This window comes from Nicotiana attenuata, chromosome 1 (assembly GCF_001879085.1).
Source record: "Nicotiana attenuata strain UT chromosome 1, NIATTr2, whole genome shotgun sequence".
Taxonomy (NCBI): domain Eukaryota; kingdom Viridiplantae; phylum Streptophyta; class Magnoliopsida; order Solanales; family Solanaceae; genus Nicotiana; species Nicotiana attenuata.
Genome location: NC_031989.1, coordinates 106231302 through 106250244, shown reverse-complemented (window position 1 = coordinate 106250244; position 18943 = coordinate 106231302).

Below are 18943 nucleotides of genomic sequence, written 5' to 3'. Positions count from 1 at the left end.
CTTCTATAAGGCGACGACAATAGCCCCATCAACTACGCAGGGAGGAACATCCCGCACCGCATCTGTCGTACCATTACAATTTCCTCAATTCTCGATCGGTAGCGAGCACTTCACGTCGTATAAGATGGAATAGGAGAAATATAGGCGTAAGCTTCAAAGGAATCAAATTGCACGATGAGGAATCAAGAAGGGAAGTGCTCCTAACAGCCCTGTAGCCTCTCGAAGATAAGTACAGACGTCTCCGTACCTATCCGCAAGACTCTCCTCGACTCGCTCATGACTTGTGAGACCTAAGTGAGCCTAGTGCTCTGATGCCATATTGTCACGACCCAAAATCCACTAAAGATCGTGATGGAGCCGGACACCACTGTCAGGCAAGTCAACACTAAATAGTTAATTAAATTCTCATTTTGATATTATTGAAATCATAAATTTCCTCCAATTTAACAGTAAAAGATGAACTTTACAGGATAAATAAAAATGTTTTCCAATTTCACTACTGAATATCCCATAATCATCCCAGAACCCGATGTCACAAGTATATGAGCATTTACTAGGAAATAATATAAAAATACAATAACTGTCCGGAATAAAAATTTGGACAGAAAAGAAAGTACAAGTACTCTTAAGGAGACTCTGCTGGCTACGGTTCGTCTCATAAGATGCAGCTCACCTAAGTCCCCGTATCAACCACGCCGTTGCGCCCACAAGGTCACTAGACATACAGGTGCCTGTACAACAAAATGTACAGCAAGTGTAGTATGAGTACCAAAACAACGCATACCCAGTAAGTATCCAGTCAAATCTCGAAGAAGTAGTGACGAGAGGTCGACTCCGACACTTACATGGCCAACAATAATGTATCGATAATATGATAAAATTATGGATTTTATATGGCGACTGTAAACTCAATAGCATGAAGCAGGTAAACAATTCTTTTGTTAATAGGAGATTTCCAAATAAATTTTCATCTTTTAACAATTTTTATCTCTGTCCAATGAGACCACATCAATTATCAGTAATTCCTAAACATTCAATTAAGCCATGCGCAAATCATGGTGAGGTCGTATGGCCGGATCCAACATAATATTTAAAATGTGCACCGCCGGAGGGTCGAACGGCGCGAACCATAGATACATCTATTTAATCTACCGAGGCGTTCGACCCGTTCCACAAAAGGAAAACACAATCAAACAGTCAATCACGAATTTATCAAGGAGCATTTATCAAGAAAATGTCAATCCTCTTTTAACGATCAAGAAAATGAAGTTTAACCTTTTTAAAAGTCATTTGCCAATTCGATATGATTTAAGCAATTTAAATTGACAATAAGGTTACAAATATTGCAAGTATAGCATGCTTTTGGGTCCTAGACTACCCGAACTTAAGCATAATAGTAGCTACGCACGGACTCTCGTCACCTCGTGCGTACGTAGCCCCCACAAATAAAAGCACATATTGAATTATTTCACCTATGGAGTTAATTCCCTCTTACAAGGTTAGAAAGGAGACTTACCTCGCTCCGAAGCCCACTTTCCTGTCCAAGATTATGCTCAAACCCTCAATTCGGTGTTAAACAATCCAAAACTAATCAAATAGTGTATAAACTAATCAATACATGTTCAAAAATTCATATTCCAACTATTAAGGTGATTACCCAATCTTAAATGTAAGATTCCTAAAATTCACCTCCGGGCTCACGTGCCCAGATTCCAGAAAGTTTCGATGAAAGTAGTTATCCATAACCTCATGAAGTCAAATATATTATTTTTACCAAATTCCATAACCATTTTCGTGGTCAAATCTCATTTTTATCCAAAACCTAGGTTTTCATCTAAACCCTTGTTTTCACCAATTTTTACATGTTAATCTATCCATAATCTATGTACTAAACTCATGTTGTGTAAAAATTACTTACCTCAAAGTGCTAGGTGAAAACCCTCTTCCAAAAGCTCCAAAAATCGCCCAAGAGACAAGGTGGGTTGCTCTGATGGTAAGTACCCTCCACTTCCAACCAAGAGGTTGTGAGTTCGAGTCACCCCAAGAGCAAGGTGGGGAGTTCTTGGATGGAAGGATGCCGAAGGTCTATTGGAAACAACCTCTCTACCCTAGGGTAGGGGTAAGATCTGCGTACGCACTATCCTCCTCAGATCCCACCTGTGGGATTATACTGGGTTGTTGTTGTTGTTGTTGTTGTTGGTCTAAGTCTCGCAGTTAATAAGCTGTGCACAGGCCTCAGATGTCGCACTTGTGACATCTGGTTCGCAAATGCGACAAAACCATCGCAAATGCGAACATGGGCCTCCATTGCCAAGGTCGCAAATACGGACTCTGCTGAGGTCGCAAACGCGACCAACATATCACAAATACGAACTCTGCCCCAGGTCAGGCTCAATCGCAATTGTGAATCCATTCTCGCAAATGCGAGGTTTGCAAATTCGAACAAATTCTCGCATTTGCGGGACCTGCAATTGTTGCAAAAAAACACCAGAAAAACTAGAGTTTGTCTCATCCTCCTGAACGTCCTAAACTCACCCGAGCCCTCGGGGCTCCAAACCAAACACCCCCACAAGTCTATAAACATAGCTCCAATGCGCTCGACGCCTCAAATCACATCAAACAACGCTAAAATCACGAATCACCCTCCAATTCAAACTTAAAGAACTTGAAACTTCAATTTCTACTTTCGATGCCGAAACCCATCAAATCACGTCCGATTGACCTCAACTTTTTCACACAAGTCTCATTCAACATTATGGACCTACTCCAACTTCCGGAATCAAAATCCGACCCCGATATCAAAAACTCCATTTCCAGTCAAACTTTCAAAAAAAACTCAAATTTCTAACTTTAGCCAAACAACTCCAAAATGACCTACGGACCTCCAAATCCACTTTCGGACGCATTCCCAGTACCAAAATTACCATACAGAGCTATTCCCGGTCTCGGAATCCCAAACGGACATCGATAACATTGAAATGCACTTCAACCCAAATTTATAAAATTCTTCCAAAATGCTAACTTCCACAATAGGCGCCGAAATGCTCTCGGGTCATCCAAAACTCAATCCGAGCATACGCCCAAGTCCAAAATCATCATACGAACCTGTTGGAACCTTCAATTCCCGATTGCGAGGTCTTTCACTCAAAAATCCAACCTTAGTCAATTCTTCCATTTTAAAGCTTCCGAAATCAGAATTCTCTCTCCAAATCAACTCCGAACTTACCGAAATTCAATTCCGACCACGCGTACAAGTCATAATACCTGAAGTGAAGCTACTCATGGCCTCAAACCGCCGAACGACGCGCTAGAGCTCAAAACGATCGGTCTGGTCGTTACAGTCACTTTATTAACTTGTTGAAACTTAAAAATAAATTATGCTAGAGAACCATATTTAAATTATAAATTATGTTTTTATATAAATTCTCTTTCAAATAGAAAGCATATTAAATTAAAGGAGTATTTTAAGAAAAATATCAAATTATAATATCAAAATTCTTTCAAAATTCATTACTCCTTAAGAGATACATATAAGATTTCATATCGAATACATTACTTTTGATGTTTGAGTTGTAACGACGTTGCAGCTAATTTGCATATTATGATATATGTCATACTTTTCGTATTATTCATAGTTGAATTATAATTTATAAATATTTTAAATAAATTATTTGTTATAATTTTGTGATTTTAATGTAATTTTTATAATTATTTTTTATTTTATACTATCTTAAAATTCTTGAAATTAGTAAATTTAAAGATCCATGGGACTTACCCCCATGTCTCAGGGCTTACGCCTCGCCTCGTCAGAGGTAAAATGCCTCGCCTCACGCCCCCGCCTTTTAAAACATTGGAATAAATTAAATGTACTTATAATGATATTCAAATATCATAAACGCGATTTTCAATAAAACTGGTTGAGAGATGAGATTCAAGTTGTATTAATAATTTATGCAATACAGTGTACAGCTAAATTTGTGTTTGGTTTAAAACTATTTAAAATTCTTATATACAATTATACCTATTGTGATTCCTAATACAAGAGTCAAAATAAGGGACGAGCATCCAGGTAATCCCACACTTGAACTTTTGTAGGATTTTTCCATTTAATTTAACTTGAAGATCAAAGTTTGAACCCTTTGTTTTCTTCTTCCATATTAATATATGTCCATTTGCTTAGCATAAAAAGTTAAAAACACACTGTTTGAATCACACGAAATAAAGAGATGAAGAAATTGATAGCTGCATCTGCTTCACTTAATTCTCAATGCCTTAATTAAGAGGCATTAATGCAAATTCATTGATCCAACTTAAATGAACAAGCTTACATTTATTTTCTATGATGTCAATTTATGTTTAATTTGATGGATGAACTTGCAGCCGTTAGAGCAAGAAATAGAAAATAATACCAACAAGAGTTGTGGTGGAGTGGTAAGTACTCCTTCATCCTTAACCAGAGGTCTCGGGTTCGAGTCCCTAGATATGGAGTCGCCTTTGTTAGGGAGTGCTTTACCCCCAATGTGGGACTTCCCGGCACGAATCCGGATTTCGTCGGGCCCCAATGTGGGTACCAGACACCGAGTGGGAAACCAAAAAAGAAATAGAAAATAATGAGAGAATCTCGACCCCCCCCCCCCCCGGGGTATGGAGTCGCCTTCGCCTTGGTTAGGGAGTGCTTTGTTAGTGACTGCTTTACCCCCAATGTGGGACTTCCCGGTACGAACCCGGATTTAGTCGGGCCCCAATGTGGGTACCAGACACCGAGTAGGAAACCAAAAAAGAAATAGAAAATAATGAGAGAATCTCGACCCCCACCCCCCACCCCCACTCCGATTAGTTTATTTGCCTTTAAAATAGTTTATCTTTTGTCAGGAACAATAACCTTTTTCTGAAAAAAAAAATACTATCTCCCTTTTTTTAAATCTGAGCCTTATATTATTTATAATATAATTAAAAGAAAAGAGGATTAACATTTATTCTAATGACGGATTTGTTCTTGGAAAAGCGAAGGCTTCAGCCTTCAAGTACAACAAACTCAATATTTATTAAAATAAATTCCAACGCAGGAGCAAAAAAAGTTAATGTAAGATTCCCAAGCATACATTTTGAGTTTGAAAGTCAAGATTTTTTTACCCAATTGTTAGTTTAATGAATTATAATAACACTACTTGGTATTTATTTTTGGGGCATCTTCACTGCAGTAGTTATCTCTTGTTATTCTTTGAATAGTGAGAAAATAAAATAAAAAGATTTTGTCTTTTTGACCTCAGAAAAAAGTGGTATTTATTTTTGTATTTGCCTTTGGCAGTGTGCAGTGGGGGAAAATTGATCGCTTGCTGCAAATTCAAAAGTTTTAACCACATAAAAAATAATCTTTTGAACATCTTCATTAATGAGAATCTTGTTGTTACTATCAGCCTAGTAATTAGATTAACACATGGATTAAACAATTAAGTCATAAGAAATCACAAATGAAAATACTTTAAATCATAAAGATTTTATATGCAATAAATATGACTTGAATTTATTTATTTTATAAGTATCAAACACCATTAATTTTTTTTCAGTATACTATTATTATTATCCACGTTGGACCCCTTTACAATAGATACATTTGTGTCGGATTTTTTTTTTCAAGATTAATATCAAATATCTCACTTCAGCTTTGGCTCCATAGCACTAACCTCCATTTTGGTTTGTGATATTTTAATTACTTTTGTTGTTTTCATTTTTTTTTGTAACAATTGTTTTAAGTTATTTATCTTAATGTAAAATAATTACAATGTGACATTTGCACCTTTAAATATCACGCTCTTTTCATTAGTAAATCTTAGGAATATGAGAACAATGGAGTTGGGAATTGGGATTTAGCGATAATGGTAAAATTCGGGAAAATAGAAAGATTATGAAGCTGATTGCTTTGTGGGAAGTTCAAAGCCTTTATTTGGGATGTTCATGGTTCGGTTTGGATCGGTTTTTCCCTTAAAAGAAACCAAACCAAGTAAGTCGTTTTTTCAAATATTAGAACCAAACCTAACCAATTAAGTCGGTTTTTTCTCAATTCGGTTTATGTCGGGTTTTGCCGGTTTTTCGATTTTTTCGGTTATTTGTCGGTTTTTTCTTAAATATAAGGCATACACTACCAAACACATATTCCGGCGACCACATTTTCAACGTACGTAACACTATCAAATCAATTGCCTTTGAGAAATCTATTATTTACCAAGATATATTGATGATAATTAAATAAAATAGTGATGAATAATTTAAGGACTCAATTAAAAATATATTATTTTTAACACGAAATTGATTCTTCCACTTAACAAAAGAAAACTACCAATCAAACTAGAATGTAAAGGTAAAGAACTATACTAAAAGTGCAAACTATTACTAACATTTACCATTAAATTTTTGAAACTTTGTATAAAAATTTTTTTATATATATACGTGTAATATTAAATTTGAAATAGCTACTCCTATAGTCGGTTTGGTTCGGTTTTTTTCGGTTTTTTTCTGATAAAACCAAAACCAAAGCAAATTTGATCGATTTTTAAAATTCAAAATTAAAACCAAACCAAACCAAAAAGTATCAGTTTTTTGGTCGGTTTGGATTGGTTTTCGGTTTGATTCGATTTTTCGAGTTTTTATGAACACCCCTAGCCTTTATATATTCCTTTACACAAAATTTCATGAGAATGCCGAAATATATATTTAGTCGATACCTGCCTACCTTTTGAAAGTATATATAATGTCTTCTACCAATTGTTTGACCAAAAAAAATATATATCTTGGTTCAAATAATTAAATTTATATAAATAAAGGTCAATCTTAGCTAACAATAATATTTTTAGATGAAGTTTTTAAAGAAGTAATAAATATCGTATGGGTTTGGTTGGACAGTGGCAATAGCATGTAATAACTGTTCTAGAAACCAGGAGTAATAATGTAGCATTCAATAATAATGCATAACAATAAATGGCATTTAGGTAAATAGGAGGAATAATTCACTAAATATAACAATGAATGATAGACAAATCCTGGAACATTCGAGTTATTCTCGGATCTGATGGAAAAGTATGGGCAAGAAAATCTCAGTGAAAAGGTGATGTTTGTATCTTAGCAAGTGAGCCGAATCTTTTAGTCAAAGTATGTTCTTTACAAAATGGATATTACATGCCCCTATTATTGTCTCTTTTTCTATTTATATGGGACATGTTCATAGAAAACCCCAATAGTACAAGTGTAGAAAATATCCACTAGAATATTCTCTTTAATATCCTATCTTGAAAACTAGTCATTACAGCTCTGCCAACGGTACTCGACCTCGACCTCGGCCCTTGTTGACACCTCGACTATGGCCCTCGTTGACACCTCGACCAGCTCGACAAACGACGACTTGGGAACACTTAATATTATCTTGGCCTAAATATTCTAAAGACAAATTTTGGCCCATACAGTTAGTCCCTCCTCTTATTGAGGTCTGCTTCAGGCGGGTTCGATGAGCGAATTTTGTTCGTTGTGGTCGAAACAATCGAGCGAGTTGTGCAGGTCGTGGTGGTTACGACGAACTGGCAACGTGGTCCTATATAGGTCGCTAATTTCAAACGCTTCGATTTTCCCGGTTAGTTTGTTGGAGTTGTATTGTCCACGACTTAGGATGACATCATGACGTCATGCGTCATTATGACGCGTATTCCCAATGCGTTGCTTTGTTTCGCATGTGACCCCTAATTGAACCTACCGCTTCAGTACCGGTGCCAGGTAATGATGAACCGATTTCGTTCTGGTGCCAAGGTCCTTATAAATAGGATTTTCAAGTTTCAAGTTTTCTGTTTCGAAACCCTATATCCCTTTCTTTCATTTCCCTTGCGTTACACCTCTCCTCTCTGTTCTAGTGATTTGCATTACTCTCAGTTCTTCATTGTTCGATACTCCTCTTTCTTTTGTTAAAACATGTCCAACATACCTTCTGAATCTAGTGAGGGAAGTGATGTGATCCCTTTAGCGATGGTGTTCCCCCCTCACGCGGAGAATGTTTCTGCCACCATCGAGGATGGAAGATTTCCATCGGTGGAGGAGATAGTTCCTTGCAACCCTGATACTCGATCTGATTTTTCCAAATTACCTGATGATGACCCTGGAGCCTTTCGGTCAGTGATGACGGAGAATGAATTGGGAGAGCTTAAGGCTAAGTTCGGCCTTCCCAATCACATTGAATTAATCCTGGTCGGGTGGGATATGGTGCAGGTCCACCATCCTGGGTATTGCGCCTTCTATGCCTACCCTTTCCAAGTCAGCTACACTGTTCCTCTCCTTCCCCTGACGGAGTAATTTTGTCGTTATTACGGCATTTTTCTAGCTCAGCTTGCGCCGTACGTTTACAAACTCATAAGAATGCTTACCAAATTTGTCGAGTTGGCCGAGGTCGAACCCACACATCGGCATCTAGTACACCTGTTCGCCCCTAGCTTTTATAGGGGAATGATGTTGAATGTTCGCCACCGAGGAGGCAAGTTCTTGGTGTTGAATATGGACGACAAAGCTAATCGCCAATTTTGGTTGAACTTCTTCTTCTCAGAACCGAATACGTGATGGCCATCGTCAACGGTTTTCCTGAAGCTTGGAATTATACTCGTAAGTACCTATTTTACTTATATGTATGTATTTTATTTTTTCCGTGCTTGGTCGGGGCTTTGACCTCTTTTCCTTTTCTCATGCAGCCAAGCCCTCGCCTCCTCCTTTGGTCGAGGATATTTCTGACTAGGTTGGTCGGCTCCTCCCTCACATTGTAAAGATTCGTGAGTGGCTCGGTTTCTTTAAGAGGTTTGGGCCCGCTCTCCCCTCGACTAGTATGTTCCCTTTATTACCGGTGTCTTAGCTCTTTTTTCTTTTGGTTCACTTTTGCTGACCTTCCCCTTTCCCTATATTTTTCCTAGCTTCGGCCAGGGGATCTTCGAAGAGGTCGAAAGCTCCCGCACCCGCGTTCCGAAAGAGGAAAGCCGGTATGTCTTCGGCTCCCGCACCTTCTTCGACCGTGGCTACTTCTATTCGTGCTCCAGTCCCTTCTCAATAGCGACTGCTTCTGAATCTGTCCCTCCTTCGGCCATGGAGACTTCGGCCACGGAGACTTCGGCCATGAAAACCTCTGCTCCTCAATTTTCCGTCTTGTCGAAGAGGATGAGGGGCCTTTGCATGGTGATGGAGATTTGGTGCCTCGTAAGAGGAGGTCTGTAGATGCTGGCGATAGGGTCGCCCGAGCCGTTGACTTAATGGAGGGTGATTTTTCGCTGCGTGAGTAAGTGTTTGGTGCGTTGTCCATCCCCTCTTTTTTGTTTTTGTTTTTTGGGGCATTTTTGTTCCTGGCTTACTTTTTTTTTGTGATTGCAGACGGTGATTTTGGAGATTGAGAGTGCCCGGAGGGAGGAGAGGCATAGAGAAATATTTGTGAGGTTGAAAAACAAGTACTTCGAGTATCGCGGCAAGTACCGAGAGTTTCGCAGGCGATTTCGTGAAGACGACGATATGCAGGCCCTTCGTGATGAGTTTAAGGAGAAGAACGATGAGCTGGTGAAAGCCATTGAGAAGTTTAGCATCCTTGAGGGGACGTTTAGGAGTAGGGAAGAGGAGCTTGAGATCAACAGGGGGTGGAGGCCCAATGCAGTGACCTTCAAGCACAAGTGGTTGAGCTCCGCGGACAATTGAAAGAATGTGCTTCAGCTGGAGGCCCTTAATGGTGAAGTCGCTGAGAAGCAGAATGGGCTTGAGAAGGTGGAATTTTCTCGTTTGGAGGCTTAGAGGAAATCGAAGATGCTTGAGTTGGCAAATAGGACCCTTCGGGCCGAGCGGGAGAATGACCAGTCCACGACGAAAGCTGAAGAAGATCGACTAGAGGAGAGGAGAGGAGAGCTGGAGAAGGAAAAAGCCATCCTTCATGATCGGGTGGCCGCTTTGGAAGCTGAGAAGGCCCAACTTCTTGTACAACCATCTTTTTCTCGTACTTTAGATTTTCCCAACGTCCCTCGGGACATATATGAGAAATGGATTCACATTGAGGCTTAGTTGGATGTGTTTCGAGATTTGCATAAAGCGGGATTCATTTCTGAGATCGCCCTCGAAGATGTTCGTGTTAAGTCCGTGAAGCTCGAGTCGCTTGTGGGTATGATCCCGCTACACCTGAGGCTGATGAGGGGGACTATGAGGGCATAGACCGGCTTGAAGAGGACGCGTGGTACGATACTGCTTATCCTGGGGGCGAAGGTGGCGATGGTGAGGGCGATCGAGATGGCTAGGGCATCGGTGGCCAAGGTGGTGAAGGCACTGAAGATCGTGATGGTGGCGATCAATAGTTTTGTTTTTGCCTTGTAACCTTTTGTGTATTTTTGCTGGAGTCTTCATGAGCCTTTGTAAAATGTTTAAGTGTGAAATGTCAAAGTTGTTTTCTGCATCTCCTCCCCTTCCCGTGATTTACTTTCTGTACTTGTATGTTTTTTGGTTCTATTGTTTGCCTATTTCGTTCTTTCCTTCGTTGGTGTTGCCTTTTAGCTGGCAGTGGCATTGGAGCCGATTACGCGTTGTTTTTCCTTTTGTTATTTTTGTGTTGAGATGCGGCCGAGGGCCGATGGGTGCCTATTTGATCATAATTGATCGTGACCTTTCATCAAATTGCGGTCGAGGGACGATAGATATTTGTTCGAGCGGGATCAAACGTAACCTTTCGTTAGTATTGCGCCGAGGGTCGATAGATGTTTGTTCGAGCAGGGTCGAACGTAACATTTTGTTAGTATTGCGGCCGAGAGCCGATTGGTGTTTGTTCGAGCGGGGTCAAACGTAACCTTTCATTAGTAGTGCGGTCGAGGGCCGATAGGTGTTTGTTCGAGCAGGGTCGAACGTAACCTTTCAATAGTATTGCGAACGAGGGCCGATAGGTGTTTGTTCGAGCGAGGTCGAACTTAACCTTTCATTAGTGTTGCGGCCGAGGGACGATAGGTGTTTGTTCGAGCGGGGTCGAGCGTAACCTTTCGTTAGTACTGCGGCCGAGGGCCGATATGTGTTTGTTCGAGCGGGGTCGAACGTAACCTTTCATTAGTATTATGGCTGAGGGCCGATAGGTGCTTGTTCGAGCGGGGTCGAACGTAACCTTAACATGGAAGAGGTGTATTGATAAGCGTAAATTTCTTATTGCTTTGATATTATTGCTTTGGTTACATACTTGGAGAAATTTACAGATTTTTGGGTGTTGGCTGGCGTTCCAGTCTCAGTCCCAATCTATCTAGTCCCTTCATTGATTGACCAAGAGAGTATTGAGAGGTCGAGCAATGAAATAGTAATCATGACCCTGCATTCGCATACTTCGACTCAAAGCAATCCCTCCGTCGCCTCGTTAAAAACCTCCTGGAGAAAACCCAACTGGGACAAAACTCAAGTGAGGGAAAAAAAAGAATACGTCTTGGGGAGTGCTTTTTGTCTCAGAAGTTGAAGTATTTGAGGTGGCTGATATTCCACTTGTTTGGTAGTAGCTTTCCTTCCATTGTCTCTAGTTGGAACCTTATTTGCTTTTGCTGTGATTTTGTACGGACCATCCCAATTCGTTCCCAATTTGCCTTCTCGGGGATCTTTGGTCGCTAGAGTTTTGGATTTTAGTACGTAATCCCCGACTTTAAGCGGCCTGACCCTTGCTTTCTTGCTATAATAGCGGTCTGCTTGTTGTTTTTGGGCGACCATTCTTATGCCTCCTCTTCAGTTACAACTTTCTTTACCGATACTGGATTATCTTTGGTGAGTTTAGCTTTTCTCAGCTTGTCAGGAGCAAAACATCTCCCTGAGCGAGTCAGTCCATGTGTTTCACAAACTTCTTCCTTGACTTCCTTTCCCTGATACATCACTGTCACTCGGCCGTTGTAATTCCATGGGACGACCTTTCCACTGATTACCGGTAGCTGAGTCACCAGCTTGATGACAATCGGCTCTGTGCGAGCCCCTTTCACAATCACAGCGGGCTTAACAGCTGCCCCGGACACTACCACTTTAACTGGTTCTTGTTTTTCTGCAACACTGCTCAAAAGCTCTTTCCTCATCACCACAACTGGTTTGCCAACTGCTTCTCCTACTTTGATCGATGTTCTCTCCCTTGCTAGTTTCTCATTTGATCTATCCTCACTAGCCCTGATCATCATTACGGTCTGTGACTTCTTCTTATGCTCTCCCTTTTGGATTAGCTCGATCATATGGGTCTCGTGATGAGTTGGTAATGGATTTTGGGTGATGTTAGGCATTTCTGGGGCTTGTACTTCAATTCGGCGGGTATCAATGAGCTCTTGGATAGTCGTTTTCAAGTGCCAACATTTTTCTGTGTCATGTCCCGGCGCACCTGAGCAATACTCACAACTTACAGCGTGGTCCAGATTCCTTGGGGGAGGATTTGGCAATTTGGGTTCAATCGGGTTCAGCATGCCCAACTGTCTCAATCTGTGGTACAAGCTAGTGTAAGATTCACCCAAGGGAGTGAAAGTCTTCTTCTTTTGCAACCTATCATTCTTAAATGCGGGATTGGATCGAAAACCGGTTCCAGCAGGATTTCTGTTGGTTCTTAGGGGTGGGTAGGTATTTTGAGATGAGTAAGTATTTTGTGGGGTAGGTGTGCGCCATTGTGCATGGGTAGGAGGTTGGTGGTATGTTTTGGCATGGTGGATAGAGAAATTGGGGACAGGAGGTGGGTAATAGTGTTGTGGTGGGCCATATGGGGTATGTGGTTAGGTTTGGGGGTGAGGGCGAGGTTGGTGATAATATGGTGATGGACCTCTGGACCAAGCTCTCGATTCCACTACTGCAACCTCTTCTTTCTTCTTCTTTCCCAATACTCCTCCAGTGCCGCTCTGAATAGCCTGAGTAGTTGCTTTGATTGCTGAATAGCTCATAATCTTGTTGGACTTGAGACCCTCTTCCACCATACTTCCCATTTTCACGACCTCGTTGAAAGTTTTTCCCACTGCTGACACCAGATGACCATAATAGGTAGGCTCCAAGGCCTGTAACAAATAATCAATCATCTCGTTCTCTTTCATTGGAGGATCGACTCTTGCTGCCTGCTCTCTCCACCGAAAACCATACTCTCTGAAGCTTTCTCCGGGCTTCTTCTCAATTTTAGTTAGTGACAGACGGTCCAGGACAATTTCGAGATTGTACTAAAAATGACATGCAAATGCTTGGGCCAGATCGTCCCAAGTGTACCATCGAGCATGATCCTGTCGTGTGTACCACTCCAAAGCTGCTCCACTTAAACTTTGACTAAAGTAAGACATCAATAACTCGTCCCTTCCTCCCGCTCCTCTCATCTTGCTGCAGAATCCCCTTAAGTGGGCCACCGGATCACCATGGCCATCATATAGGTCAAACTTGGGCAGCTTGAATCCTGCTGGCAACTGGACATCAGGGAACAGGCACAGGTCCTTGTAGGCTACACTCACTTGTCCTCCGAGCCCCTGCATATTTCGGAATGACTGCTCTAAGCTCTTAACCTTCCGTATCATTTCCTCTTGCTCAGGGTTTTTGGGAGGCTTTTCTTCTTCCGCTGAGACATCAAGGCGGGGAGTGTAAGGGCATGGCTCGGGCGGTTTGAAAGTGGCTTCGTGTGGGTAATACTGGTTATCATGGGTTTGGAACAAAGGTTCGCTAGAAGACTTGTGTAGTGTGACAGGTGGGGGAGCCACGAACACAGGAGTAATTGGTGGTGGAGAGCATGTAATTTGTTTGGGTGGTGGAGGTGGTGGTGTTTGAGAGGTGGTTCCGTAATACTGATGGTAAGTAGGGAAAGCAGGGGATGAGTTCACTGTGGGAGGATCTTGAGGCTGAGCTAGTGGTGGGGGGTAGGTGGGGTTAGCAGGATAGGCTGGTGGTGGATGTCCCTTCGACCAGGCCTGGTACATCTCGGCCATTTGTTGCTTCAGTTTATACATCTCCTCCTTCATTGCATTAACGTCCACTACTTCCTCCTCCCTAGATGGGTCGACAATGCTTGCTTCCAATTCCTGGTTGACCATGTTTGACTTATCCTTAGAGCGGGTGTTGTAGGGATGGGTTGCCAGAATGCCAGTCAACTTAACCACTTGCCTGGACTTATCAACAACAATTTTGTTAGCGGTTTAGGGCATTAACAGATTAGATAACCGCACATTGAGGTGTGAATGCACCTAAGCAGTTAACATTTCTATTATGCCTTTGCTTGGTTGCATGCGTCATACCGCTTTCCATTTCCTTTACTTGCAATTGCAAACTTTCTCTTTTCCTTTCTTTTTTTCCTTTTTTCTCCTTGGTTTTCTTGTTCCTAACCGGTATTTCTCTCAAAATTATTTTTCCACTCTTTGTGTTGCTTTCCCTCTTTTTGTTTTTCTGTCCTTTCTCATGTTTTCGCCCTTTTTTATTATTACGTCGAATCCTATGAAGATTGCCTACGTATCACGACCCCCCGTGAATCAGACCAAGCGTAGTTCTTGAAAATAAATGTGAAAATAAATGCAAGAAATTAAAGAAATTTTTTAAAATTTTTTTCTTTTGGGAATTTTTTCAAAATTTTCATTAATAACAACTGCGATTACAAAGCTACCAAACTATTTGTTGTTCTTTTCCTCAAAATAGATAGTACAAAACTAGACTCAAAAGCAGAAATACAGACTCGATTATCTAGGAATACATCAAAGCTTCAAATCCTGGGGCCCGCGGGGCATCTCTCGTCATCGCCGCGGTCCTGCGTGCGAGACCCTTTTGCAACTGATCCAGATCGTTCATGACCTGGCGAACGAATATCATCACGGAAGCAAAGAACGTGGTACGACCCATCCGCTCACCAGCTTGGCACTTCATGACAATGTAGTTGGCAATGTTTCTGATTCTTTCCCTGATTTGGCCTTTTTCTTGGAGTAGCCGACTTATCTGTTGGGTACGAGCCTCTAGTACCTGAGAATCCTGGAGGTGAAGGTCTTGTAACAATTTTATTTCCTTTTCCATCTCAGCGATTAACCCATAACACTTGTTCTCTTTTGGCCCGAAATTCTTTGTCCTGCTGAGCTGCCTTTTCTTCAAGAGTATTCATTTTTCTTTTCATGTTAGCAATGGTTCCCTCATAGTTCTTCTTCATTTGTTATACAAACTGGGCCCTTTCCTCGGTCTTCTTTGCCCATTGTGCCCGAAGTTTTGCCACGCTTCCCTCGGATTTTTCCAATTCCTCCTGACAGTCCAAAACTTGTTTCTTCAAACCTTTTATCAATCTCTCGTCGGATAGACTTCTTTCCCGATTCCTGGCATCTATTTTCATTTGCTGAATTTGGGCTTTGAGAGCTTCATTCTCCTGGGCCAATTTCTTCTTATCACCTTCGTCGGCTGCGGCTTGCAAGGTGTTTTCAAACCGGAGCTCCTGAACCTGTTTTTCCAATGCTCCTATTCGGGCCCTATACTCCTTTTCCTTAGCTAACCAATCCCACTGCACCTGAGCCTCGTTAGTGAATTGTTGCACATGTGGCCTTTTGGCGGGTCTCTCAGGGATTTGAAATCTCTTACCAAACCAAACCAAGTATTTGGGATCTACCTCACCTCTGGCTCGGTCCTGTACTATAGTCTTGGGTTCAAGGTACCTGCACTCATTCCATATCTTTCTAATTCTGCCTTCAGGGAATGCAGCATTCGGGCCTAACTCGATGACTTGCTCACTCAGGTCTTCATCGTTGTGCACTGTCTGGAATCTTCCAAATTGCCGCAGAACTCGGTAAGGAGCATAAGGCTGTATGCTTCGAATACCCATCAAAAGAATATAAGGGACCTCCGCTGAGGTGTATACAGCTTCAGTAGCAGGGAGCCATCCATAAGCCCATTCAACTTTATCTGCGGTCAAGGATCTTAAGCATGACGACCAAGCCTCAGTACCCTCAGGGAATTCAATACCTGTCACCCGGGTCTCGAATTCTGCAATACAACTCACTCCAGTTAAACCGTAGTTCATATAGCCTGTGCGGTGACAGAGGTGTTCCTGTACCCACAATTGTAATAGCAAATTGCAACCTTGAAAGAATTTCTCCCCTTCCCGACATTTGGTCAAAGCTCGGTACATTTCTGCTACAATCAGGGGAACCACCGTGCTGGTAGGTTTTTTCATGGCAACATCTAGTATTCCTACCAAGCCAAGGTCTATGTGACCATCTTTTCTTGGACAAATTACCACTCCCAAAAAGGCTACCATGAAGGCTAATCCCCGTCGGGCTTCCCATTTGTCTTTATTTCCAGCATGTGTCAATCCTGTGTTGGGTTCCTCGAAACCTTTGGGGTTCCCATACCGGTGATATAAGAAATGCAATGTACAACACCCCTCCGCCAGATACGGGTCTTGAATATCCCGGCTGATGTTCAACAAATCCAAGAACCTATGTAGGGTTACCGGTCGTGGGGCCAATGGGTATCTACCTCGGAGGTTCCCGTTGAGACTAGCGTATCCGGCAATCTCTTCTAATGTAGGTGTGAGTTCAAAATATGAAAACCGGAATACATTACGGGTCGGATCCCAGAATGGTATCAATGCCTCAATAATATCTTTCCTCGGTTTGATGTTCAGCAAATCGACGAGACCACCCAAACTTTTGACCACGGTATCTCTGCTTCCTTTTCTCAAATCATGCCACCACATGTGAAGTTTCAAAGGGATCTCGCTCAGGACTGAGAAGGTTTCGATGTTACTTGAATCCATCCTGCACATTTATTAGGGGATTTTATTGACTTATTTTGAAAAAATGGCTATTTGTGCAAAAATTCTTTATTTAGAAAACAGGACTTGGATTTGCAAATACGGCCTTTCAGCACTTCTGGGAGGAAGATTTTAAGGCTGTGCCCGCAAACCATTTAAAAATGACTTAGGGTGGCTATTCTCGCAAAAACGGCCTTCTGGCGTCCTTTTAGGGACATTCGGCTTATTTTTAACAAGACTTATTTATTAAAATTTGACGATCCTTGGCTACTTTTGTAAAAAGGGAGTTGGACCCGATGAGGGTTGCCTACGTATCTCACATCCGATGAGAATCAAACCAGCGTAGTTCGGGCAAATAAACCTAACTATTTTTGAAAATAAGTTTCTTTGGCAAATACACTATTTCTGAAAGCAAAATTCATTTTTTATTTTTTTTTCAGTGGCAAGTAAATAAAACTTTTTTTTTTGTCTTTTCCATTGGTAAAACAAACTAAAAAAAACTACTTTTCTTTTTTTTTCTTTCATTTTCAAAAATCCGGCAGCATTTCGGCACTACTTGGACATTGGTTTTTCAAAACTAGCGGTTACCCTTACTTAGTCCCAACACTGTTTATTTCCATAGTTCACTCATTTAGACAAGCCGGTCAACATGCAAAGCCGAGCAAATAAATACGCAAGTAGCACGTAAGATGCATCAGGATGGTCCATTATTTCAGGTCACCTGTCCTAGACGGACCCAACCCCTGTGTTGAGTCCCCTAAGTCAAATGCACATGATGCAAACAAGCGTCCTACTAGGGATCCGGCATGAGGTTTTGTTCTTCTAGGTTTAACCCCTAGGTTTATTGGTCTAGACCTGGCTTACCCGAGCGGACAACTCGGGCCGAGGGGGAGGCAGCGTACCGGGGATACAGAAGCTCCGTCGGCTTAGCAACTTATCCAAACCTCGTTCTAAATGGGAGAAGACTATAAACAAAGGAGAAGCTACACGAAGTGCACCCTTCTCCATGATGTAGAAGACTCAGAGAGAGGAAGGGATTCGTAACAGTTTATATACAATTCAACAAATATCAAAGCGGTAAAACATTTAGCACATTAAGCCCAAACATGTAGCAAAATCAGATAAAGCCAAATATAACAATTTAACTGAGCTCGAATTCTGAACCCTGAACAAAAAGTTCTGGGTCCTTTTCCTCAGCAGAGTCGCCAGAGCTGTCACATCTCCTTTTTCTTACTACTACACCCCGCGAAAGGTATAATAAAAGGAATTTTTCCAGTTAAAGGACAATCGAAACGGGATTCGTTTATTAAGAGATTCAGAGTCGCCACTTGGGAGATTTATGGTGTCCCAAGTCACCGGTTTGAATCACGAATCGAGGAAAGGGTTTGACTCTGTTTGACAGTCGCGAACCAGAAATCCGGGTAAGGAATTCTGTTAACCCGGGAGAAGGGGTTAGGCACTCCCGAGTTCCGTGGTTCTAGCACAGTCGCTCAACTGCTATATTTGGATAAGGTCTGATTTTAATACATGTTATCCTATCGTGCAATTTTAGAATTGTTTAACCGCTTTTAATTAATTTTTATGAAAGTGAACGTCATTTGAGAGTGTGTTTTTGGATCACGTCACATGAAATGCACCCGGATCCTTGACACCTCTTATTCAACGTTTTAGGATTTGGATTTGGGTTGCATGAAATGCACACCCATAGTTAAGAAGGTAAAATTATTACAAGCGCGCCTAAAGTGGCTAGCGTCTTGTTAACTTTGCGGGAGGCCATGAAAATTCGCTAAATGGCACGTCCCGAATTTCTAAAATATTTTTAATAAAGCATTTAATGAGGTCCCCGCAATTCATGCATTTTTATTTGGCGAGGCTCATCTCGTTTTTATTTTAAAAAGGGCAAATCCTAAAGCAACTATGATTTTCTACTTATTTTTGTCTCTAATCGGGCCCAATTAATTCGCATTTATAAATTCGGGCCTCAAGTTCAAGTCCGAATTCAAACAAAAGGGAAGACCCTCTTAATTTGAACCCGCCACCTATTTGAAACCCAAATTTATATTTGTGAATTGATTTCCTATATTCCTATGTAACTTTGAAGGGTTTTTGATTTATAGCAGTCTTGAGCCTAATNTCCATCTCCAACTCACGGGCCATGCTGGACCTGATGCTAGGAATAAGCCCCTCAATGAACCGGCGAACCTTCTCGCGAACAGTAGA